We start from the raw sequence: 27126 nt of genomic DNA, 5'->3' as shown, positions 1-27126 counted from the left end.
GAAGCCTTTACTAATCTTAAAAACAAATGAATAGGTGGCTACATTTTAAACAATCAAAAACCTTCCATGTCTGAAACCTTGAACTAAATTTTCCATTTTAAAAGTTCACGTCACACATTTAAAAACCACAACTGTAAAACTACTGATAATTTTTTGGAGATAAGCTCTTTACTTGTTTACAGAACACAAGTTTAACACCATTATAATCACAAAAGGGTTCTCACCAGGATTAATTCACTACATCTGAAGCAGTCAGCAATAAACCCATACTGAGATTTTTGTACTCTACCTCCAAAATGAACTGAGCAAGTAAAACAAGACAGGCCTCAAGAAGACAAAATTATATCCATTTGCCAGTAAAACAGATGCTCCTAAACGAACTAACTAAATAAAATATAAATCCAGTTATATTGAGTTCATTCTAAAAGAAAAAAAAAAATCTGCTGAAACCCAGTTTGAAGATTAGGTATATTTTACTGTGGTTTTTTTGTTGTTGTTTCTGAGCATGTAAGACAATGGAAGTCATAGCGCTCTTCAAGTCATAGCACTTCAAGTCACTGTAAATGTACTAACATAATGAGAAAGGTTTTATGTAAGTGACAGACTTGTATAAGGCACAGTGAAACAGAATAAATAATTGCTTGAGGACAACCAGCAAACCACAACCTTCCCTGCATTCAACTTCAAATTTAAAAGAAAAGAAGTACAGAACACAAATTACTTGTGTTATGAATCACCTCGCCTCATATACCTATTGGAATCGCAGCAGTGCTACAGTGCAGCATAATCTTGTCACTCTCCAATGCCCTACTGACATGTTTTTCTTGTGCATTATTAGCACCCTTGGAGGACTCCCTATTACTCAAAACTGATTTATTCTTGAAAGGTATCTCGCTCACTCTAATATCTCCTTTCCTGCAGTCAATAGCAGCCATCTCCTGGATGACATCTGAGCCTGTTTTCAGGCTTATTGTAACTGATTCATGTCCCAGCTTCAGTGGCAAATATATACAGCTGTCACATGGAGTACTGATGGTGGTAGCTCTTCCTGATACCAAAATGTCCGTAAGCATTGAACATTTTGATTTCTCACTGTGATGGCAGTTGAGCTCTACATACTTTCTTTCCAGAAAATCTGATTTTTGGAGATCGTTTCCAAGCCAATATAGCTTGCCTACAAAACCTGAACTTGTAATTCGGTGCCAGAAAGATTCAGAACTGGAGTGAACTTTATAAAAGGCATTCAAGGCCTAATGAACCAGTTTATACCTGCTACTTCTATAAACACGAACAGCTCAATGAAAAACAAGGGAAAATTGTGGATAGGGAATTTCTACTTAAAACGTTTTGCTTCTCCTATTATTTATTTATTTATTTTCATTAAATACACAAAAATAAGCTGCTCATGAGGGTGAAGGCCTGGACTGGAATGCATGCAACTGAAATGCAGCTTTATCCACTCATTCCTCATGTTTACTCTATTCCACCAAAAACATTTATCAGACACCTACACAGTCATACCACCTCAAACTCTAGTCAAAAAGTAATTATAGAGGTTTCCTTCCAAGCAAACATGCTGACTGCAAACCTTTTCCTTTACATGTGCTAGCTCTGAAGTAGCTTAGATCAGGATTCAGCCTCACGCATGAAGCATTACATCATCCTCAAGCATGCAGAATTTCTGAAATTGCACAGAGTTTCCAGTGAGACTTAGAATCAGTTCCACAAAAATCTACAATTCCTGTACTGACAATTCAGCACTGGCAAGGAACACACAAAACTGTACATAAAGGAGAGAAGAGTTAGTCAAGGAACACCACAACTAGAATTTGATACTTTTCTTCCTGCCAGATGCTTGTAGCAGGTTACACAGAAGAATTTATTAAGCATCATCTGTAATGAGCTATAACATTTCTTTGAGCTCTCCAAGGACAGCCACACAGTCATTTCTGAGTTTGTAGTCAAGATCTGTCCATGTTGGCTTCACTTCAAGAAGTAGTCAGGTAGTTACTCTAATATTTTTCTCAAGCTTGCGTTTTAGGTCAGCCTGAATAGCTACAGCATTTTTCCACCACCTTTTCACCCACAGTCCCATATTCCCATTGAAGCAAAGATGCATTTTCTTTTCTTACCTTACGACATGTATGAAAACCTGCCTTTAGTTTTATAAATCAAAGGTCAAAGCTTGTATTTTTTTTGCAAAGGAAAAAAAAAAAAATCCACTTAAAGAAAAGCCCAAATCCACTTAAGTATATATATATATATATATATATATATATATAACCTACAAATTATAAACCTTAATGGAACAGAATGCAAGTATTTCTATTAAAATCTGTTCTTAACTCCAAAGGTAATCCATATAAAATACTGAACACTATCAGCATCTTTTTATCAACATTCAACTTTGCATGTTACATAGTAATCAATCAAAAATCCCGAGTTTCAAACATCATTCTTATTTAACATTTAGTGATAATTTTGTATTCTAATAGTTTTCCTACCACAGTCTTTTCAGCCCGCATACTCCTATCTACAGTCCACTACAGTGTTTTAAGATACAGCAATCCCTGTCTTTATCTTGTTTAAAAATCATTCTAGGCCTACTGTTTTGCATGACTTATTCCCATTTCCCATTTATTTGATGGAGGCCTGAATCCATCCAAAATAAGATTCCATGTCTCAACTTTTCATGCAGGACTTGAGAAACTATATTGTTTTATTTATTTCTTCAAACCAAATATTGTGTCTTCAGAAATGCTTCTAACTAAAGTTCTCTCCTAACAAGTATTTTTGCAGTGCTAAGGTCAATGTGTGCCCAATGTGTGTCCTAATACATTTAAAGTCATTCCTAATATTAAATAGGTTAAACCTCACTAGCATCCCACTAAAACTTCATACCAAAGAAAGAAATCTAAGAAAACAGTACCTTTTTTATTCTTTGGAAAATGTTTTTCTAGAAGAGGTAATTGGTGTTCTGAAATGACTTATAAAACCTCGGGTAACATCTTAATTCTACTTCTGTAATCATTATTCATATTACAACCACCCATTTTAATTGAATATATACCCTTGTTCTTTCACCATGCCAAACTACTGCTGATAATTAAAGGAAATGTCCATTTTACTTTATTAATTTAAATAAAAATTAAACAAAAAAAATCCCATGCATTGCTTCTTATTAGAGATGCAGATCTTAGGCTGAGGGGGAACAGAAATGGGAGAATAATGCTGAAGCAATACTGATTTACTGGTTAGTTTATAATTTAGAGTAATTTGCTCTAAATACTTTTTATGCCTACACAGGATGGTATTTTCTCTTCACTGCCAGAAGAGTTGCACAGAAAAAAAAGATCAATAACAGAAGTTACGTTGGTTTTGTGGTTCCATTTCTGAGTGCAAATATTTTATTTATCAAGTTGTGATTGTGAGCTTGCTGCTTAGGAAATAAAAGACAGAGGTACTCAAAAACCCAAGTATAAAAAAAAATCAATTTCAAGGAAATAATTTTCATAAGGGAAGAATAAGAGCATACTTAAAAATAAAACTGTTTACAAGACTACATATTTAAAGAATAAAAGCTTTTTTCCCCAAACTTATTAACTAGTATTTCAACAAAATGATACATCTTTAAAAGATCCAAAGAACTGCATTTATACAACCTCATAAAATACTTAACTGAACGTTCAGTGTAACTGAACGTTAAGTGTAAATTTGGAGCACAAGCATCTTCAAAACTACGTTTGTACTACCAAGAATACCAAAAATGCTCACATGCAAAGCTCTGTTAGCTCTGTTTAAATTCCCACTATGTAAATTCCAGCAAATACATTTGATACTAGTGGAGCTTGGGGTTGGGGAAGGTGGTTTTTGTTTGTTTGTTTGTTTGTTTTGGGGAGGACATGACACATGTTTCTCCCCCCTTCCTCCAGGAGCCTGAAAATTTACCCATTATACAAAGAATTAATCCAAGCGCATTAGAGATGAGTAACATCTCTCTCAGAAGGTACCTCCCAGCAGGCAGCCCAACCTGCTCCAAGACAGGAAGGTGCCTGCCTCTGGCAGAAGCGGCCCGGACCTCAGCAGAAGCCATGCAGGCCTGACTGCCACCCGCAGGCCCAAAGTAGAGCGCTGATGTCACTGAGGGATGCTGTTGCCCGGACTATCCACAGACATTTTGCTTTGTTCACATACTTTTGTTCCTTTTAAAAGTCATTGGAAACTAACGAATCAAACATGGTAAACAGAGACGCATAAGCCTGAGAGTAAAAAGAGGGCTATTTTAGCAATGTTCTCAAATACTTTTTGTTGCTCATACCACTGTGAGTTTACAGAATGTTTTTAAACCACACAGAATATTCTCTTAGCAGCAGCCCTAAAAGTACAAAAACTCTTGCACCCTCCAGGCCCAGGACTGAGAAAAGCAATGGAGCTGACAGTGACTGAGAGGCTGTTTGCTTCCCACTCCCATGGGAGAAGGGAATTTATAGTCAAGAGGCATAAAGCTAACAAACAGAATCCCCCTGTGAGAAGAAATCGAGTAGGGTTTTGTTCAAGAAGTTGCACTTCTTTTTTCTTTAATGTAGCTACTTTTTAAAGGCTCTGATCCACCACGATGGGATGATAGCAGCCTTTGTTCAGTAATAACAAAAAAACAACCCACAAACCTAACAAACATGCTGAAATATTGACATCCCAGCAACAGCCTTTGAATAACACACAAGATGTTGGAGAAGGACATAACAGAGGGAAATGAGTCCCAAGATTTGTTTGGGAAGTAATGGAGAGTCTTTGTCTTTTGTATAAAGAACAAGTGAAAAGGCAGAAACAGGCAGCGCTCAGAGACTGGACAAACAATACAAAAGAGAAGTAATTGAGAAGTTACTAGTGCTTCTTCAGCACACCAGCAAGTGCACAGGAACACAAATTTAACAAGACAAAGAATGCACGGTACTGGCTCACATTGCAAGTCAACTGCAGAGTTACCAGCATCCAGGGTTGAACCCAGCAAAAAATCACAACCCCAAAACCACAGCTAAGCTAAGGAAAATTTATTATGGCATATAAAGGGAGAATATTTCCCTAAATCCCAAGGCCCCAGAAATAAAGCCCCAAATCCACTGAAGTGATACACTGTGCAATCCACCTGTGGTACTTACATTTTTGCCCCCTTCCTGGGGGCCCATGAGTCATGTTCTCTAAGCTGGAAGAATTGGTGAAAATGCTCCTAAGCAACTATTTCACAAGGAAAATACTCTGCTCCTCGCAACCATCACAAAATTAAGCTCACTCGCCCTAGCATTTGTCTCCACTCAAATCAAACCCATAACAAAAACCACAGCCATGCCATCGAGAGCACTGGGAAGGATTTCTTTTCCTCACTACCTGAAAATCCATTCCAAAGCAAAGCACAAAGCAGCATGTAGGATCTAGCCACCATTTGGAAAGGTTTAAATGGGCACATTCACATCTTTGATTACTACAGGGAATTATGAATGTGATTTCATATTCAGCTTTACTCATGACCTGCTTCATGACCTTGGGAGATTACTTGGCATTATTCAGGTTCCCTCACAAAAAAATAAAAAAAATAAAAAAGGCAACAAACCAACCAGCCTTACCTACACAAAATGACAGCAGGGGGATTTTGAGATTGAGTTATTGGGTGTTTTGAAATTTTCACAGATGACCTACTTCTGAGGACCTATTTCTGCAACCTTTTCCAGATAAATTGCAGTTGAGATACAGAGCTTCTGGACCAATATCCTTTATCTCTTACTGTTTGTTCTCTAGGAATTTGGTATGAGAAGTATTTGTCAATTTGTTCTCTAATTATCTCAAGATGGGCTAAGAAGATCTCTTAAAACAAACATACGAGCTTTTACAATGAGTATATAGATACATTTGTAATAGTAAAAACAATTTTTGGCAATTACATATTTCATTTTTCTAATTATACAGCACTGGCAGAAAGCTGTCATGAAACTCAGACTTGCAAGAACAGAAAAAAATAGAAAAATAAAAACCAAAACCCCACCAGATTTTTTTTATTTGTATTCATACACTGAAGCTTTTCAGTTTTTCTCATTTTAATTTTCTTTTGAATATTATTTTTTTTAGAATTCAGAGACACAGGCTCTTAGAATAATTTACTTTGTAAGTAGGAAGCATGAATCTTAATAGTGTAAAAACTGAAGTAATAGAGACATGGAGTCAGAAGATCTTTTAGCAGAAAATATATGACAACCACCTCATCTATAGCAAGCAACATACAAGAATGTGCTGACTATTTCAGTGTAAGTGAAGGAATTTGCCTGGAATTTGGTGCTTACCATATCTAAAAAAAAATCTGTTTTTTTTCCATGCTTTGAAAGAGATGTGATAGAATGAAAAACATTATATTAAATGAACTCCAACTAAAAGGTTTATTTTATAAGAGGCACAGCTTAAAAGCAGTTTCTTAAGCAACATTGCCACTGAATTAAATGGCCTGAATAAGACTTGTCAGGCTTATTACAAAAAAATAAAATAAAATAAAACTACCTTGGTAAAATTAAAACCACAGGAGAATCAAGACCTCAAAAAAAAAAAAAAAAAAAAAGGCAGCTTTAACTTTTTATGGGAATCAATCAACTGAAGGTTATATTTCTTTTCCTCTTGAGGCTATCATAAGCAAGATAGCCTTCTGTTTCTGCAGGACACAATGGGATAGTTTGTTACTGTATGTAATTATATGAATTCCCAGAGCATATGTACAACATAATTAAATTATAGGGTGTCTTGTGAGCATTGTGTCCAACAGTTACAGACACCACAAAACAACAGACAATTTGAAATGTCCTTCTTTCTTGATCTTTTCCTTATACAACACATACTATAGGATATATAGATTTACAACTTGATGATATGCATTCATTTATCAAGACAGAATAGTTTTTGTTGTGTTAGGAATCTGAATAAAATACACACTCAAATGAAGAAAAATTTATTTGATGCCAGGAGCAATAAATTCCTAACATCCTCATTTGATCCTCAATTTGTCAGGATGGGCAACTCCTGCAAATGAAAATCTAGGTAGGTAGGAAAAAGGTGTATTTCTTCTTCTTAAGCATTCTTAAGTAATTCAGTTGGGCTGGGAAAGACTGAAGTAGATTCTGTAAAGTAAAAGTGCTGGGACAAATTGCTTTCCTCTAAAAAAACAAAAACAAACAAAACAAACAAACAAAACTTCCTGCAGAGATCTAGAAAGACATTTTTCAAGCATAGATGGAAGCACTTTGGTCAACAATATAAACACATCTCAGAGCAAAACAACATACAAAATTGAAGTTATGACTACTCACTGAAAGGAGAGATCAGCAATGCTCTGTTTTGCGGTTGTTCTGGGTGGTGCCTTCAGCTGACCAGGTGAGAGACACTTCTTAATTCACTTGGCAATGACAAGCAAGAAGGATCTGTCAGAAGAGGGAAAAAAAAAAAAAAAAGTTGAAAACTAGTGATAAACAAAGACTTCACAAGTATTTTGGTACTTAAGTCTCACACTTTTTAAATACTAAAAGGGCAACAAAATCTACCTACATTGGGATATCAAAATTAATCTTTTAGAAATATCTTTTTCTTATGCCTCTTATTCTCCCTCCTCCCCCTCCTCCAATCTACACAACACCCAAGCAATCGGTTTGCTTAGTCATTTAAATTTTACATTGTTAAAACAAACTGGTAAGAATTGATCATTTCCTCTCAACTCCCAAAAGAGAAAAAGGCATGATAATCCTGTCAGTAGTCCTCAAACCTTTCAGATCAAGACTTTAAGACTTTTTTTTTTTCTTCAGGTATCTTTACAGTGTAAAATTTAATGTAAAGTACTGTTAAGATGACATGACTCAACAGACCACTTGTTGCTTCCACTGTCAATTCATGCTTTTATTTTTTAGTCTACAATCCCTTATACCACCTATTGGTTTTCACATTTTGTTCAAAACTTTCATTACCGTCAAAAAGTATTTTTGGAAAAGAGAAATTACATAACATGTCCGCAGCCTCAGCAATTGCTTTATTTTTCATCTGGTCAGTTGGAACCACAACTACTTGTAAGGTTACTTGGAAAAAATATGTTTCACCTTTTTTATGAAATAAAGCCATAAGTAATGGCGAAGAAGTGATTGGTCATACTGCCTAATAAACTCAAACAGTTGATAAATACCCATTCAAAAACTGTAACAGCACCACTGGCTGCAGGTGGGAACAGACACGCAAACCATCAACGAAAGAGCCAAATATTTCATAAATACATACAAAAGCGTATAAAGACAAGCTAATCCTTCCAACTATTATGCATGCAATTTTCTTTTAACATTGAGAATATTTAACACTGCCAGCTTTATCTATTGCTTTCACTGAATTTAAATTAATGGTACTTATTTTTGGTTAAAATAGAAGCTTGATGTACTAGCACTACTTAACTGCTGAGGTCTATCTCACTGGAAATGAATAGGCGTAATTGTATTTCAGGCCAACAGCTTTCCATAAAGCATCAATTATTTAAATAAGACAAAGAATTCGATACACTTTGTACATTAGTATCATGTAAAATCTTTAAGGCCAGAATCATGGCATAAGATCCTCTAAGAATATGAATCAATGTGAAACAAACAGTGCTTTTAATTTGCAAATGCAAAAGCTGAAATATAGATAACCTCACTAATTAGGGGTTGGAAGGCAGTCTTTACTTTCATAATCTCCTTATTTTCACTATTATGCTTACTTTCTTTTGTGCAATCCCATGAATCTATGCCTCAATGCAAATTACACTGCTATTACATACCTACTGCTTTGGTAATTCTGTGCTATTTGGAGTATTTACTTATAATTTCCAATTCATGTATACCTTCCCTGTTTGGGTATCACTATTTCAGTGACTGTTGACTTTGGAACAGAAACATTTGTAAGAGCAGCATCAGGTTACACAGAGATACAAACACTAATAATCTACCAATAAATAAATAAATAGTGAGTATTAAAATCTATCGTTAGTCAGATTTGAGCAAAAACTGTCAGAAGGATGAGTAGGATCATGTTTTAATCCTCAAGAAAGACAACGTTATGTGGACTGAATGCTCCTTATGACCAGGTGTCAACTCGCAGAAAGACACACAGCCACTGCCAGCTAGGCAGGAAGCATTTTGACTTGGAAGGCCAAAAAGAATCAGTGCAGGCAGCACTGCCCAGTTGGCCCAGGAGGCAGAGGTGCTGCTGAGCCAGTGCCTTCAGTGATCAGCAGCCACCAAGTCCTCGCGACTCCATCGCGTTCAGCGGCAGCCACCAGGCCCTCATGGCTCCATGGCGCCCCAGGGATGGCCTCCAGGCCATTATGGCTCCATGGTGCCCAGTGGTGGCCACCAGGCCCTCATGGCTCCATGGTGCACAGTGGTGGCCACCAGGCCCTCACAGCTCCATGGCACCCAGTGGCAGCAAACCAGAGCCTGTGGGCACACTGGGCTTAGCTGCTGCTGTCACATCTTCTCTTGAAGAGAACAGCAGCCATGGGACAAAAAAGGGTTAAAACTCTCTGAAATAAGACTAAATCAAGTGCAGATTTTTTTTTCTTTTTTTCTTTTTTTCTTTCTCTTTTTTTTTTTTTTTTTTTTTTTCTCCAGAACATCCACCCTCTTGCAGGAGATTTAAAAGCATTTGACTTGTTCTTTTTCCTGCATTGACACTGTAAAAGCCTTCAGTAGTGCCGCAACTGTTATTTTCAATTTCTCCTTTGGCTTGTTTAGCATGTGAGAGGTCAAAAGAAAGATGAAACAGTCTCTCTATAACTGAATAAGCAAACAACAAAAAAGCCATTCAAAATCTATGTAGTAAATTAATCAGGTAACAAAAATAAAAGCAAGTTCCTTGTTTGATTATATTGGTTTTTTGGTCAGCGACTTGTTGCCAAGACTAGGTAAGAACCCACTCTGACAAGTTCAAATGCATCTCTAAATTCTAACAAATACTTTTTTTACCTTGATGTTCCTTTCTGTAAGAGAAGAAGCAAGAAATATTTGTGTACAGCTACCAGCATGTGCAAATAAACAAGACCAAGCAAAAGAAGCAACAAAAGTAGAAAGGATGGAGCTGTTACTTTCAAGCTTCTCTTAAAGTAATAGTAGTCTTAAAAAAATAATTTCAACAGATACTATATGTATACTAGCATTAAAAAAATATTTAAAATCAATTTAAGAAAGGGTAATTTTGTCAACTACCAATCTTTGTAACTGTATTGTCAGTGCCCAAGTGCAAGAATGTCTGTGAGGAGAGGCCAGGGCTGTCGTGAGCTGGGCACCACCAGCTCTGGATTGTTCCAGCTGGATTTGGAACATTCCAGCTGGCTCCAGAACGTTTTGTCCAGTTCTGAAAATGTTCCAGAATCTTCTAGAATGCCCCAGCCTGTGCCTAAATATTCCAGAACGTTCAAGCCAATTCTAGAATATTCCAAAATGTTCCAGAAAGTTCCATCTGGTTCTGGTCTATACCAGAACGTTCCAGCCATTTCCAGATAGTTCTGCAAAGGCCCCACTGCAGGACTCTACTACAGTGGAGTTTCCACATGAACATAATCCTTCACTGTTTTAGTGAAAATCAAGAACATGTTAATATTTATATATGCAGTTTGCTGCCTTTTTGTACGGGGAACCATACAAATATTTACCATACTTTGGCTACTTCCCTCTCTCATTTATGTTTCAGCTAATACCAACAGTGCTAGCTCCCACAGTAACAATCCACCTCATACGAGTGCAAGGAAGGTTAATTAAAGGCAGCTTTTAAATTACTCTGAGTGCCACTGGAGTAAATGATATAAAAATCCATACATTTACTACAGGCTTCAAGATCTGATGATCCTTTTAAAATAACACAACAGTACTATTGAGATGGTATTTGGCATACTTCATACTGTTGCTTTTCTTGCCCTTGTTTATGATTAATTTATGAGTTGTGTTTCTTAGATTAAGTTTAGAGATTACACACTCAATAATGACAGAAAGGGAATAGCACAGCTGCAAGCATGTAAAAGCCAGGTAATTGCAAAATCTACACTAACACACAAAATTTGTATTTGGTCCTGGCTGGTACACACTTAACACTGCAGTATTGTATTATTTATTTATTTAAGTCACCGGATCACTTAGTGCAAGGCACTCACCCACTGAGCATCACTAAAGCATTTTTCTGCTCATTTTGGAAGTCGCTGGCCCCACGCCAGGCAGCTGCCTCCACAACTCATCGCTCCCCTGCTCCCGTGCCTCCAGCCACTAACGACTCCATTTGCGCAGCACCTGAGATGGCCATTCCCATTTAATTGGCTGGGAACTTGGCACAGAAAGATTGAAGGCAAAGTGTCTGCTAACACCATGTGCCCAATTTTTGTAGTATTTAGCATTATACAGCATTTTGCATGCTATAGAACAGCTCTAGGTGCCTTCAGCTGTAGCTGATAACAATAAATATTTTTATAAACTAAGGTATCCATATCCGGCAAAAAAAGGAACAAGTAAGCACTTAGTGACTACACCACAGTTTGTTTAATGCAGAATCTACCGCCGCGCAGAAGGCTGTGGGGTGTGGATTTCAGCTCACCTCAGCCCGTAACACTACAGTCATGTGAACCCAGCAGCAGTGGCACTGCTAGGACAGGCAGCTCTCACTCCTACCCAGCCACCTGCTTGCAACATCTCCCCTTCAGGGGATGGGAGCTGCTCCAGTTACTCACTGAACCCCACTGAGCATTTGATCACAAAGCTCTGGTTTCTTTTGTTTCCACTCCCCACAGTTTTAGTCTTTTATCAATTCTTTATTCTAGCTCAGTGCATTGCCACAAAAATACATACACCAGCAGACAGGGCTGGGGGCAGGAATGAATATATAGGAATGTTCTGGCCAGGCACTGATCCTTGGACTGCAGAGCAAGACAATGTCCAACCACTTACATACAACATCATCCCCTTCCTGAATACTTCTTTCACTTCACCCCAGCAGCCAACAACAACAACAACGTGATCTTACAAACAGCTTTGCAAGTCTAATTAATTCTTAGAAAGCATCTGCTCAGAACTCTGAATAAAGCAACTGTCCTGAGGAAAAAGACTGTATCATCATCAGACTTCATCCAAAGGCCAGGACAAATTCAATTTACGGATTTTAGTTTTGGCTATTCTCTGAGTCTTATTTTTCATCCACTTTTTTGTTCTTTTTGGCAACTTGATAATAGCATTCTAATATAGTCTGTATTTCAATAAAGACAGATGACTGCAGAGCCTACTAATAAGTAAAAATGTTACACAACATTTAAAAAATGAAGTCTAGTACTTTGTGTCAATTTACTTTGAATGCATGGTGCAATCTTCATATTGAGTATAAAGCATTATCATCCTTAAGAAATGTATATAAACTCATGCTTTATTAATTACCAAGCATTCAAGTAAATCAAGTAATAACTAGAATTTATATTACATTTGACAATTAACAAAAATGCTAGTTACTCAAAGCAATATTGATCAAAACCTAATGCTGTCGACAAATGATAATAAAACTTTGAAGATATGCTTTCTCTCACGCTAATATCAACACATATTTCAAAAACTAGGGGTATAAGCTTCAGGCCAAACTTAGAAGAATAAATATGATTTCTTCTTCCTACTAGCCAACCAAACATATGAGAGTGGAAAATTAGTAAATGGAAATTAACTGTCTTTTTTGCTAACGAATAATCATAATAATAAATAAGCTTTTAAGAGCCATGAAATCATAAACACAAGTGTTTCAATACATTACAGCTGTAGAACAAAAAAGGAAATTAAAAAAAAAAAAAATATGGATTTATCAAGTACATAAGTTCTGTACCACTTCATAACTGACATTTTTATAAACTTCCATTCGGAAAAAAAAATCTTTTTTTTCTATTGAATATTATGAATAGTCAAAGGCAGCACTTTAAATCTTAAAGAGAAATAGTGACCAAACTCAGTTAGAATGGGAATTCAGTGCTTGATAGTAACAGGAAAGATCATGGCAAAAATCTAATAGTACTGTTCACAAGAGGCAGAGAACGGAAACCACAGCCGAATCACAGCAGAATACAAAACACCATGCACTAGAAAAGTAGCTTTGCTCACATCTTTTCTAAAAACAGTAAAAATGAAAAATATGATAGCCTTCATACGTGTCTACCGAAATAATGTATCCAGAAGAGCACAGAGGAAGAATGCAGAAGCTGAAGTGAAGCAGTATGGCTGCCCAAAACATGAAGTAGACCATCATTCTACAGATAAATTAAAACAGTACAATGGAGTAACACTAAAAGTTGTTGCTTAACAAGCAGCAGCTGTAGTACCATCACTGCAGGAAGAAGCCTCTTCTAGCATACGAATCAGGAGAACTGACACTAATAAAGGAAAATTATGCTCATTGGAAAAAAAGTTCACCACCACCGCTGGATGTATTATGCATAGTCTGTATCTAGTTATATAACAGTGGTTTAGATAGATCACAGCTCCCTGGAAAATCTCTAATATTCCATCCTGTTCCCAAGTATCAGAAGTTCCTAAAACTAAGACGGGAAGAACTTCAAAGAAAAGCACCCGAAAACCCTAGAGAAGAAATTACCAAATGAAATACTTTTACTGTGAATTGAACTATTCAAAACCCTCCCTCAGCCCTCCCAAAACAAAACATTTACTAAAATTTTCTCTTCCTTACAGTAATGTGCTAGCGTAAGAAGCCACCAGAGAGAACTGCATTAGTATCAAGTACTGAGAGGTGCCTACCACAACCTGTGACTCAGTAAAGCTTCTGTCTGTATGAAAACGGAGAAAACCACAACTCATATTTAGTTTTGTTGGTTTTTTTTTCTTTTATTTTCTTTTCTTCTTTTTTTTTTTTTTTTTTTTTTAAGTAGCTCAACTCAGCAAAACATTAATTAGTGTCAGAGGAAATCACACGATTGTAGAGTTCAACCGACAAGATACATCTGAGAAATTAGTAAAAGGTCCATACAAGCACACACAAACGCCACAACCAGCAGCCTCACTCACCCGAGTCCAGGGGAGTCAGTGAAATGATGTAAACAAACAGCCAAGCAGATAATAACCAGAGCAAATGGATCAGGAGCTTCACTTGTAAGCATGAAAATAAATATAAGACTATTTACCATTACTTTACACTGAGAGTTCCCAATTACAAAGGGTAAAAAAATAAAGTGCAGAAAATAATAAAACTTACAGTAAAAACGTCAGAATATTATTAACTTTCAAAACAATTGCAAAGCTTGAGAGGTGTACTTCATGGTAACTGGATTCAAACACCAACAAAGAATTACTTAGGGAAAGCTGCCAACGTCAGGGAGGAGAAGAGGAAACAGAAGAGGTGGGTAATGCTGTCAGTCCAAACACAGCTCACCTAAGGATGAAAGGAACCAGGGCTAGCAGAAGGCGAAGGGGACAGCAGCAGGGGAGGTAGAAGACGTCTCTATCAGCTGGGCAGTGCTGCTCGGAGCAGCAGCTGGCACACAGTTAAGGCTGGACAACGCCTCAAATGGACCTAGTGCCCTGAGCTGTTAACAGACTGTGTAAAGAAAAGTCCTGGTCCTCCTTTTTTTTGTGCTGCATTAGTCGCTAACATGGAGGCACCCGAAGTAGCCTGAAACATTTAGAAGCATTCTTTCATTGGGCTGAAGGCAACTCTGAAACCATTCACGGCATCATCACCAGACACCACTGGAAATGCAAAAGGTAAAATTTGATCTGGTCATGAGTAAAAATTTAAAACTCAATAAATGAAGAGCTAATCCAGCAGTATATTTTACAAAATAATAATAATAATAATAAATCAATAGAAATAGCAATTCCAAGCACTACCTTTGGATGAGTTATTATTTACACACACACATAGATAACTGGCATATTGTCTCCTAAAAAAAAAAAAAAATAGAGAGGTGAATAAAGAGAGAGATGAATAAAGTAATACAAGGACAGTCTCTCCCTTACAAAGATAAACATGCATATAAATATATATATATATATTTCTGAGGGATATACACACACACCTCTGTCTACAAGGAGCAGCTGAACTGAGCTGCTGAAGGTATGTGCATCTGGAACCCTTAGAAAGAGCACCTCTGTATGTTACCTCGTCTTGCACAGGTATGTCTCCCTATGAACTGCCTAAGGCACAACAAGAATACCGTAGTCCACAGCTCTTTCCATTAAACAGTCAAATTCCCAGTGGGCTTTGATCAGATGAGAAGAGAATGTTCAGTACAGCAGTAACAGAGCAAGTCTTCCCTTCCCTGCCGGGGCGGTGAGGAGGAACGCTTCCCCTCCCAAAGGCACAGGGCAGCACCTCCTCATCCCACCCATGAACACTGCAAATAGCAATGCGCCGTGTGTAATGCACTCAGTGGGTCCCCCTCACTCTCCACTCACAAAATCATACCCCTCAGAAAAAAAAGGCCACAGAGACAGCTGAGGGCATGTAATCCCAACCTTCCTGTCTCTTTTAGTACAAGAAGCAGGGGAAATTGAGTAGCACTAGCAGGAGTCTGGTTCAAAGCAAGCTTCCTCTGCCTCTTTGCTTTCTTAGAAAAGGCTTTCTTTTGTTTCTTTTTTTCACCTTTACACAGTAAACGTGCATTTGCAGGAGGATGCTGGGGAGGCCACAAGTTTACCAAGACTTAAGCAAAGACAGGAAAGATTCACAGAAGAGAATCCCAGTGAGGTTTCCTAAGTGGCTGAGACCACTTCCAGCTCAGGGAGTCCTGGGACCAAACGGGCTGAAAGTCTGAGAAAGAATAAGTTGAGTTTCAACTATGATTGCCTCTTTTACTGTCCCCAGGTGTCCACTTATGGCCATCCAGCTGAACCAGTACAGCCTATATTCTATTTCTTCTTCTCTTTACCTCTAGACAGACAAGAAAGATTTACTTGTCTTGATACCTACTAGCTTACCTTCATAATGCCTTTTGTGCTGGCAAATGAAGACAAGAGGATGTATTTTCCCCCTTCCCAGACTGTTAGCCCAATTCCAGATTTTTGAAGTAGGTGCATCAAACTCTCAATATTATGTTATTTATTTAGATTCAAATCATAGCATGACCTAGAGACACAGAATATCACAAAAAGGACATCAGGACATTTAGCAAACAGCAGATTCCCCCCCAAAACAAACAAACAAACAAACAAACAAACCAAAACAAAACAAAACAACAAAAAAAAAAACACCACCACCAAAAACTACACAGGTCGCAGACATTTTTTATCATAAGTTTAGTAGACAATTTCTTCAGTTATAGATTGCAGACATTCTCTTTTATAAGGTGTCACAAACACCACACATTTTCAAGAACTGCTTCACCAGTAAATACATTCCCTACCGCACACAACATTAGCCACCCATTATCAGCAGCGGCTGCTCAAGAGCAGGGTAGCACCGGAACGGCAACACTGCTGCTAATGAGCAGCAACTGCACTTCGCACTCAACTGTGTTGTTCTGAAGTGTGGAAAAGGAGAATGAAATTTTCTCTCCTCTATGTTTATCTATATTTAAAATATCTAAATACAGCCTGATTTTTTTTTTAATCTTTTTTTCCCAAATGTGAGCTGTATTCTAACAAAACTACTCCAAAGAAATTAGATAAACAATTTAATTTTAAAAAATACCATCTTTAAGTAAAGCACTGCTCTAATAAAATGGTGACATAAAACCACATGGTTGGTTAATCTGTGACACAAATAAAAGGCCAACTGAGTGGCAAGCCAGAACTGTCATTTGAAATTAGGGCATACAACAACACTAATGTGATTTGAAATTCTGATTTATATTAGGCCTCATTAAGCAGTTTAGAGAAATTCATAAATCTTTCTACAGGGTCATTTTTTTTCCTAATTACCTCTACAGAATGATATACACAAATACATTAAAATACGGTATTTATAAATCATTATATATATATATATTTATTCAGGTCCTATTGTCTCTCAGCTATGAAACTGGACAAGGCAAGAGCCTTCACAGATCCATAAGAAAACCAAAACAAAAAAAAAAAAAAGAATCTGGCATACGTATTTAAATGTTGATTCTAAAATGTTTTCAAATTAAGCAGTACCAAGTATTCAGAGAATTAGTGAGAGAGTTGCCAACGGCCTTTTAGGTAAGGGTTATTATAGTTACTGTTATGTATTGTATATATAAATATGTATATATTTATTGACTGAAGTCAGCTTAACTTTCCAGGTTGTAATTTACAGACAGATGTGATTATGATAGGTAGGTTCTGTTTCAGTTTATAATTTCTAGTCTTTGCCTCTTACAATACCTGTCAACTCCTCAGCTTTGTGCTTAAACCACGACCTTGATAAAACACGGCAACAAAACATGCATGTCTGTAACATGCTGATGGCTTATAGCCCCTCATTAATGGAAATAATTTCATTTGTTCATTAGTCCCTAATGAGCCACATTTACATTCTTTTGCCAGCTTAGGATTCACTAACAGTGGTTTATTCCTTTACATTAAATTTCTGCTCAGTATGTTTTTATGCTAACTATTAAAGCCTAAAAATAATCTCAGTTTTTATTATTATTACTATTTACTGAGATCTGAGATTTTAATTTATTATTATTATTTATTTTTTTTAATACACCTTTGGGCAAGTAATGCATAGAGAAATCAGCTTCACATTCACCAAGACATATGGTGCTGTGAGGCTAATGACATCCAGACAAGCATAGCATAATTCCTCTGCTCCTGGACATTTCTATTGCCAGCACTCTGCACTGAGCAAATTCAACAATTTTAAAACTTGCAGACATTTTCATTAAATACATATTGATAAAAAATACTGTGCATGTTTTCATTTTACAAAACACAGAAATGACTCAGTGGAACAGAAGAGCTTAAAGGCCTCAACTGAAAGCTAAGGCATTTGGATATCGAACAGAGGATAGCACCCTAAGTGAGCATAAATACACTTAGATAGGATTTCCAAGTATTAAAAGCTAAGACAGTGAATCTATATATAGTCACTGATAAAAGTAGAGCTTAAAAGGACACTGATTGGTCCTTGCTTTGCAAACTTAAAACAATAACAGGCAATAAATTTGAACAGTTTCCCCTTTACAATGAAAACAGTAACCTTAGAAGGCTGTAAATACCTGGGCAGGTCAACTCTAAGCTAGAAAACCTTTGGAAAACATAATTATTATCTGAATTTCAAAATAGGGAATTTCAAGTGACTTTTTGAAAACTACATGGTTTGAGGAGGAATACCACGAACTGCAGCCAGGCATTCAGTTATCCAAAAGGAATACTGCTGATGTCAAAAGGCATGATATACAAAGCAGAATGCGTTATAAACTGTATGGCCAAACGCACATAATCCAATGCACCAGCAGGTCATTTAGCTATGGCTAACAACTGGTCTGAATACCTCTGGGTTTTACGTGTTCTGTGTATTTTCTAGTTTACCAGAGAACTTGTGAAAACAAACAAACAAAAAAGAAACCAAGTTAGGGACAGACTGCCATCAAACTTTTATTCGCAAGTAGTGATGCTCAGCTCTCATTTTTTTTACTCCTTTTTTTTTTTTTTTTTTTTCTGCTCTTATCAGAAATACAGATGTTCACACGTAGCCTGTTACTTAGAACTTGGTTTCTCAAGTAATAATCTTTATTCTCTGACGTGCTCCTTAATACTAAGGTAGTCAAATTACAGTCAGGACACATTTATGCTTCACATGCACAGACGAGGAAAGGTTGTCCAGCCTGGAGAAGAAAGGGCTCAGGGGGATCTCAACCCCGTGCACAAAAATACGAGGGGAGGATGTCATGTAAATGGAGCCAGGCTCTTGGGCACGAACTGAAACACGTTAAGTTCAGTTTTTTAAAATATATATATATATATACACACACACACACAAACAGTGCAGGTGGTCAAACACTGGAACAGGTTGATCAGGGAGTTTGTTGTGTCTCCATCTGTGGGGACATTCAAAACCTGACTGGACATGCTCCTGAGCAACTGTTTTGGTGGATCCTGCTTGAGAGCAGATGACTGGACTCCAAAAGTAGGACTGGACTACAACTGGTAGGACTCCAGAAGTCCTTTCCAATCTCAGTCATTCTGCTGTTATTTACAACTGAGTATCATTTTTATTTTCTAGTTGTGTGATATTTTTTATTTTTCAAAGTTAAAGATTTTCAGAATTCATCTTTCTCTTTGGCATTTCATACTGTCCTCAAATGCAATATCTGGAAGTTTATTAATGGAAGTTACACATGTGTAACATGTGAATTTTAAAAATAAGGGACAAAGCACTCCTTTCTTGGTCTTTGCTTGTTTTCAATCCAGATAATATCACTACAAGGGTGGTACCATTGCACTTGATATGCGAAACAAGAGAGAGCAAGAAAGGAGAAACAAGAACAACAATTTAGCAAAAACAAACTGAAACTGAAATTGGTCTGACAAAGACCCACCGCTGGAACAAGGAGGAAGGAATAAAGACACACTTTTATCATCTGTTGATCCATTTCTAACAATTTAACAGAGGGCAGTAATCTTGAAGATACTAAAACCCCCAGAGCTCAGAGAAAAATCAGTCCGATAGTAAAGTAAGAGACTCAACTTAGCATCACCTCTGCTAAAAGAAGCGGGAGGCTTCTAGCTATTAGCTGACAGCCAGCCTGTGTCACCCAGGGCCACGCACATGCTGCTGGTGGTTATAAGGGGCAGGAAGAACCAAAGATATTGCAGGAAGGTTTAAAGGATAGAGGAAAACAGGAGCTGAAGTTATTATAGGGGAAAAAGGACAAGGGGAAGATCACAGGGAATATTAGCAGAGAGAAGCAGGTAATCCTTCTGGTGGGAGGGATGCTGAGGGGATCAGGGATGAAGGACAGAAATCTGTAGGCACTGAAGCTTCATTAGTTCCACTTATCACAGAACAATTTGTTTACAGGAAAGTATTTTGGTTTGTTTGTTGTTTGCCTTACAAGGATGAACAGGTGTCTTAATATTTTCTGTGTGTGGAGTAAAAGAGGAACAGCCAATGCAGAGAGCACTCCGTTCAGGCTCAATTTATAAATGGAAAAGTGATTCTGCATGCAACAGGAAGGATAAAAATGGTATCCTGCTGCTCACAGTGGGAGACAGAATTTAAATATCCTGTAATATAATTTGGTACATCACCACATATCAGGCTTGACTTTCCTAATTTACACCAGTAAGTTCTTACGCAGGAACCCATCTTTTCATTTCAAGGCAGTGACTTCTGATTTATACCAGGGCAAAAGGAAGCGCACGCAGCCCTCCCTATCTTCATAAAATTGGCCATCTGCTGTTAAATGCATTAATGGCAGATATAATCATACGTTAGTATTGTATTACAAGATAATATCAGCACTGGATTGAAAGGGGAAACAGAATACTACTTGGTATTAAGTCATTTACAACACCATTCACACACAAAAAAAATAAAAATAGAACACTGTAGTGTTCTCCAATTTCAGCTACTTTTTAATTAGAAGAATAAATCAAATCATAACGAAAAAGAAAAACAGAAAAAGAAATGAGAAGCACTCACTTTGGGGAAAAAGGAAGGCTTTATTATAAGCAATTATGTTCGCTTTTAGATGATGCAAAGTCCCAACATGAAGGCACAATTTCTTTCAGTAAAGTCACACATAAAACTACACAGAGCAGGTTTTCCTCCTCTAATTCCCATATTTTTCCACAATTCCCATATTTTTCCATAATACAATGGTGTTTAGCCACAGGTACAGAGTCCATAGAAGAGATTGCCAACGAAATACCAATGCAAATGCCACTTAACAAAACGATTTTCATAAACTTTTTTTTTTTTAATCACTCAATTTTTAAACAAAGATACCCATTTTAAGTGGGGCTTAGCCTACAGCTTTCAGTGCCATTCGCATTTTCAAGCTCAAGTGCCATCTGCTGGCCCCACTGCTCACCCATAAGGACATGATTCCAGATGGCTTTTCTCTTACATTTTATAATTTTATTTTTTTTTTTTACATGAAACTTCATTAGAAGAGGGCATACAGACTACTACAAAAACACATAATTTAACCACTGGAAATCATTTTCTTTTTGCTAGATCTTGTGCCTTTTTCTGGAATACATTAAAGTTTCCACTAAAAAGGAGACTGTCCATTAGCACTGCTAATGCACCTTTCATCTTTAATTTCTCATTTTTACAATATTTCTCACAAGATATTTTACACCACCCAGAACCCTGTCACATGGAGCTCCTAATCTAACTGTATGCAGACTTGTTGATGCACATTAGAGAAAAGAATGTGATAAATAGGAGCAGTTTGTAGCAACAGGACCTGCATGAGGGGAAATTCTAAGGGAGATTTAAACTTTGCACCAGGAGTTGAAAATTTGTTGCCATTGCTCAGCTGCTCTAAACACACTGTGCAAAGGTGAAAGGCAGATGAATGAGCAAGAAAAAACTGAAATAGGTGGACCAATGCTGAAGAACACCAAGAGAGCAGGTAGCAACAAACACAGAAGATGAATTCATAGCAACATACATAGAAACTGCAGAAGAGGTTCAGTGGTGAGATTCAAGGATCATACAAAATCAATTTGGTGAAGTAAAGTAAATCATTAAGCAGCTACATCCTTCCCCTTCTCCGTAATTCAAAACGTAGCTGCTAAAGGCTTTAGGCTGCTTCTTGCTCTTGCAGCATTCAGAATGAAAAAAAAGGAGAAAAACAGAAATGTACAGGAAAAAAAAGAGTTAAGACAGATTTTAGAGAAGAAAGTATATCTTGGATTAGTGGAGAAAGATAAAGAATACCCATGACCCCTGAATTTGAGTCAAAGATGCTACTGGGAAGGGAAGTTAGACATCATTTTAAGGGAAAGAATTAAATCAAGAAAGACTTTCCATTTGGCTCAATTAGATTTCAGCCTTGAACTTAACTAGGACTATCAAGTCAGATTTCTCCACATCATGTCTATGATCAGGAGATGTTTAGGTCATCCTTTATTTCTCCTTCTGAATCTTCTCTGAATCCACAGATGCCTGTGGACTGCAGAGCTGCTTCCCTTGATTCCCTTCGGCTTTGCAGCAATCCATTTCTGCAGCTCAGCAGCAGTACCAGAAGATCTGGCTGCCTTTGGGAAGGAAGACAGTTCCAGCCCAAGAACATTTGTTATTTGAAGCAGCAACCAACTCCTGAGAGATACCTACCTGGGCCTGCAAAAGAACGGTTACTTCAAAGCTGCTCCATCTTTTCCCACTCTTTATTTGTCATCTAAACCCTTCATGAAGAAAACATGCAGAAGAAATTTAATTCCCTTAAAGGTTACAAGCCAAAAAATGTGCCTTTTATCAAGGTGGTGTGCTTCTCTAGTACAGATGAACAACAGGACTGAGGTGCTAAGAAGGATCAGTAATCACAGAATCATAAAATCATTCAGGTTGGAAAAGACCTCTAAGATCACCTGGTCCAACCTTCAAACTAGCACTAAACTCCACCTCTAAAACCATGCTACTAAGTTCTACATTTACTTGTTTCTTGAAGGCCTGCAGGGATGGTGACTCAACCACTTCTCTGGGCAGCCTATTCCAATGCCGCACAACTCTTTCAGTAAAGAAATTTCTCCTATTATCCAACCTAAATCTCCACTGGTGCAGCTTGAGGCCACTTCCCCTCATCTTATCACTTGGTGCTTAGGAGAAGAGCCTGATCCCCACCTTGCAAACTTGGTAATGCTAAGAACCTCAATTAAAACTTGAAGTTGATCACAGGTTACCCCTGTAAATATTTTGTTTTTCTTAACATTAGCATTAAACTTCTATAATAAAACAAGTATCATTCTTCAAAGGGCAGCTGGAGAAATGATGCTTGCCAACTGAAGACTTGATGAAGGATACTAAGTATTAAGATACATCCAGATCATTACATCTTGGTCTTCATTACTTGAAATTTAATCAGACTTAATAAGTTTAGCCAAAATATAGCCACTGGCATTCAGTCATGTGCCACCAATCACAAGTCTTCATGAACAGAAGCCTACTGTAAAATCTCTGGTGTTACTGTATGATAGATCCAATATTTTTCTAATGTAGCCCTGAACTTAGCAAGGACAATGAAGTCAGACATAAAATAGCCACAAAAACAAGGTCAACTTTATATCTACGAAACAAAAATGACCTTGAAAGCATTTAAAGATGAACAGGTACCATTCATTTTTCTGCTTCATTTAGACATGTAAAAGTACTCATTTCATTTCTAGTTTTCTAGCAATAGGTGGCACTCTCAAATGCCACTTTCCTACGAACCTATTGTGTACCATATTGTTCTATATTTGAGTAGGATATATTCAAGGAAGTATAGGTGAAGTTATTTTCCTTTCTGCTTCCACTAAACAGAACAGAAAATACATCTCACACTTATTTCGTTTCTGTTTTCAACTGTAGTAATGCTCAAGCACATTTTTACAACAGCTAGAAACTTGAGAGCAGTATGCTGTTATTGTTTGCGGGACTATACTACTTCAGATAAGTGGCAAGCAGATAAACATGCTACATGCTCCAGCAATCTGAACGGCAACATTAATATAAAAATCTCAGTTTTAAAATAGGTATTGTCTCAGCACCTCCAGTTGCCTTTTTAGTGACCTGTTAAAATACATAGTCATTTCTATTTTTCCCTGTTTTCCCAGATTTGTAGATAACATGCATGGTTAGTAAATAACACGTCCTCTTAGCTTGCAAAATAAGCACTTGGCTACTCTCCCCTTCAACCTGCTGACCACCTTTCTCTTTCTTCTCAATTCACCAGCTTTGTTATGTGCAACATTCCCTTAAAGTGCTGCTATCTTTTCTTCACCCACTAGTGGTATGCTGGCTCTGCAGTTCTAATTTCGGAAGGATGCTTAACAGCTGCAAAAGTCAGAATCCTGAGCTCAGTACTTACAAGGAAGATCACGCACATAATATTGTTTTTGAGATTTGCCACTTCTCCAGTGTAATTTTTGAAGTCCCAACTCCAATATAATATGCTTCTCACCTAAGCTGTTTACATAAAGGATATACTTTACAGGAAAGAAAAGTATACCAGACTAAGTCCCCTCTGTATTTTAATTTCTTTTGTTTCAAAGTAAAATGCTCTGGAAGCCTGGAAACAACTTCAGTTTGTCTCAAAGCAAGGAAGGAATTAAACACCGAAGCTGTTTTCTTAAGTCTTTTGGTTATTACAGCAAAAGCATTAAATCTGTCTTAAAATTACTACATGCCATTAGGCAACCTTCTACTCTTTCTCCACACATCAGGCACATCCCTGCAATTTCACAGCACTTGCTAATGCAAAGCATGCTCAGACTCCATTGACAGTGCGCTGACATGACATGCTTCACTTTCCATTGTCCACTGTCCTTAGCCGTTCATTATCCTGACTGCTGTTCCTACAGGATAATGATACGCTTGGCCTCTGCCTGTGACTAACACATTTTGCTACAGGGCTTCTTTTAATTGCAACACATAGCATATACTTTTGTTTAGGAGCAACAGACAAACATTTAGTAGAGAACTTTTTTGCTCCCCCGCTTGGTAGAGGATCAAAATTAAATATATTTTGAAGCAGGGGGCATGCAGCCCATGTAAGATTGCACCTCCCCTGGTGTACCAAACAGGGATTCTCACTGCAGATGAAGGAATACCCCTCCAAATTTTGCTGTGCTGAAAAACACCAGCTATCAAGAAATCCCCCGACCATAAACAGCTTAAATAAGAATGAAACATGTATGAAATTGCTAGGAAGTTTGCTCACCTTTTAAACAACTGCTTTATGACTTGGTGCCTGTGTCAGGATTTCAATTAGAAAATAACCAGACTAGATTCTTCTAAGTACAGAATGATTTAAAGCTGAGCACAGCCAAAAGCCAGCAATCAGCTCACAACTACAGCAGATGTTTCCCCAGCTGAAGTCACTCAGTCTAATTCTCTTACCCGGTGACAAGAAACAGGACATCCAAGACTCAGGAACTTTCATATTTAGGTCCTCAGTGATAAGAAATTACTACTTAAAAAGCTATCAGGCATGAACCTGTCACACATTTAAACGTGGTGATCACTTTTAATAAAAGAAAAAAATCCCCCTAGAAGGGCAGCAGATTTGTTTTGAAAGGTTCTATTAGAAAGAAGAAGTCTGAACTGCAGAAATACTTGGTTCTTTCAACTCCAGTTGAACAGAGGAAAACAAACCACCAGGACATCTCCCTGTCTGGCCAACAGAGCAGCAATGGTCAAGGGGCACAGAAGAAAACAATAAACAAGCCCATATAGTACCTAGATGGACTAGACAGAAAGTTATTTTTAATTAAGATAAAATTATTAATTTCTGATATTAACCACATTGATGTTTTGTTTCACTGAGTTCTCAGTTACATTATCCATGACATCAACAATAAATGCCACTAATGAATACATCTGCGGAACTCCGGTTTATATTTTCATAGCACTGCCATGTATATATTTAACGTGTGTCTTCATAGCACATTCTAACTCATTTATTTGCCTTGGCCCCAGATGTACCTCGAGAGTGCCTCATTTAGTGCAGGAAGTAAAATAACCTTGACACAGAAGGATGAAAACAGGAAACCACTGACAACAGCACCCAGTCTGCAACTACTAGAAGGACTCCAGTGACTGAGACTCCACCTGTGAGCAGGCAATGCTCATCTGCAGCAGGTGGATCCAACCAGCATCTGGGGGTTGAATTCAGCACAGGAAGCCAGAACAGACTGATTCTGACCCATGGAAATAGACAGACTGGTCCTGAGCTACAGAAGAAACATATGCCAAGCAGTGAAAGCTGTGGTAGTGCAGTGACAAACCCTTTGGTTCCAGCTCTTCATCAACAAGTTCTTGAGCCTGGACATTTCAACTTCAGCAATCACCACAGCCAACACAGCATAATGTGCCTAAGGCTTGCTTGACCAATATTTCTAATTGCTGACTGCATCTCATTGCCACCAGATAGATTGCCCGATAGCTGTAAACACATGGTTCTTTTAAGAAATTTCCTGAATGGAAAACTGAAATGGTGTCTCAGTCTCTTGGAATACTCCCAGCACAATGATCCTCAGTCCCCTAACAATAACAGTCACGCCATCTCCCACCCCACCGACTCATAATACTGTACACACATGGATGGTGCAGTGCCTCAAAACTGAGAAAGCGATGTCTCAAAGTGGTATAGGCTAATTTACTACCAAGAACATGGTAGGTTAGGATGGAAAATGCAAATTTCTGTGCAAGAGAAGAACTGTTACAGGAGATACAACAGGTGCAGTCTATAATAATTTTTACATTGTGGTCTTCTTTTATATCCAATATCAGCATGTAGAGCATTACATGTCCCGAATGATTACATTTATTCACATGTAGATCATCAGATTGTCAAGGTTTAACTATTAAGGGCAATAAATGTTTCACTGATCATTGCTGCAAAGCCAACTAATCGAGATACCTGCTTCTCAAAAACCAGTAAACTAAAAGACATACATTATCTTCATTGAGCAATTAAAATGGAATTTTATTTATGAAACGTAATGGGTTATTCCAATCTGTTTTTTAAAATAGCAAGAGTAGACTGCATAAGCGATAGCCTTTTAGAGGACTTCTGAAAAGCTACTGGTAAATCTTCCCTGCATGTGGAACAATATTAAATTTAGCTCTGTCTCTAGCATAATTAAGTACCCACAACAGCATAAAACCTTCATTAAATTATGGTGTTTGGAGTGAAATGTAAATTTGTCTTCAGATACAAGGTTGATATTTCAACCCCTTCACTGCCAGAATATCATTATGGGGTGGGGAAGCCACAGAGCAAGCAGAACAGTTCCTGAGCACTCCTCTTCGCTGGATACTGCACAATCAGAAAAGGTATCAATTAAGTGCCTGTGTCTCTGCTGCCTCCCCCCAGGAAAAAAAAAAAAAAAAAGAACAAGTGAGGAATGCCTTTTAACTACTGCCTCACTGGAAAGACCAATTAACTGCAATACTTCTTATGACATTCATGTTATTTTTGTCCCATCATCA

At 37.6% G+C, this 27126-nt stretch overlaps 1 protein-coding gene across 6 annotated transcripts in view; it reads right to left on the bottom strand.

The window, feature by feature from the left end:
- TENM2 (teneurin transmembrane protein 2) overlaps positions 1-27126 on the bottom strand; it is an 823338-nt gene that overhangs the window by 599353 nt on the left and 196859 nt on the right. For all 6 annotated transcript variants that reach the window (XM_035338985.1, XM_035338975.1, XM_035338974.1 and 3 more), the window contains one exon: positions 7344-7454. The gene's annotated coding sequence lies outside the window, so the exon portion shown is untranslated. The remainder of the gene's footprint in view (positions 1-7343; positions 7455-27126) is intronic.

Source organism: Oxyura jamaicensis, chromosome 13 (assembly GCF_011077185.1).
Source record: "Oxyura jamaicensis isolate SHBP4307 breed ruddy duck chromosome 13, BPBGC_Ojam_1.0, whole genome shotgun sequence".
Classification (NCBI taxonomy): Eukaryota; Metazoa; Chordata; class Aves; order Anseriformes; family Anatidae; genus Oxyura; species Oxyura jamaicensis.
This window is presented reverse-complemented; position numbering and strand designations above follow the sequence as displayed.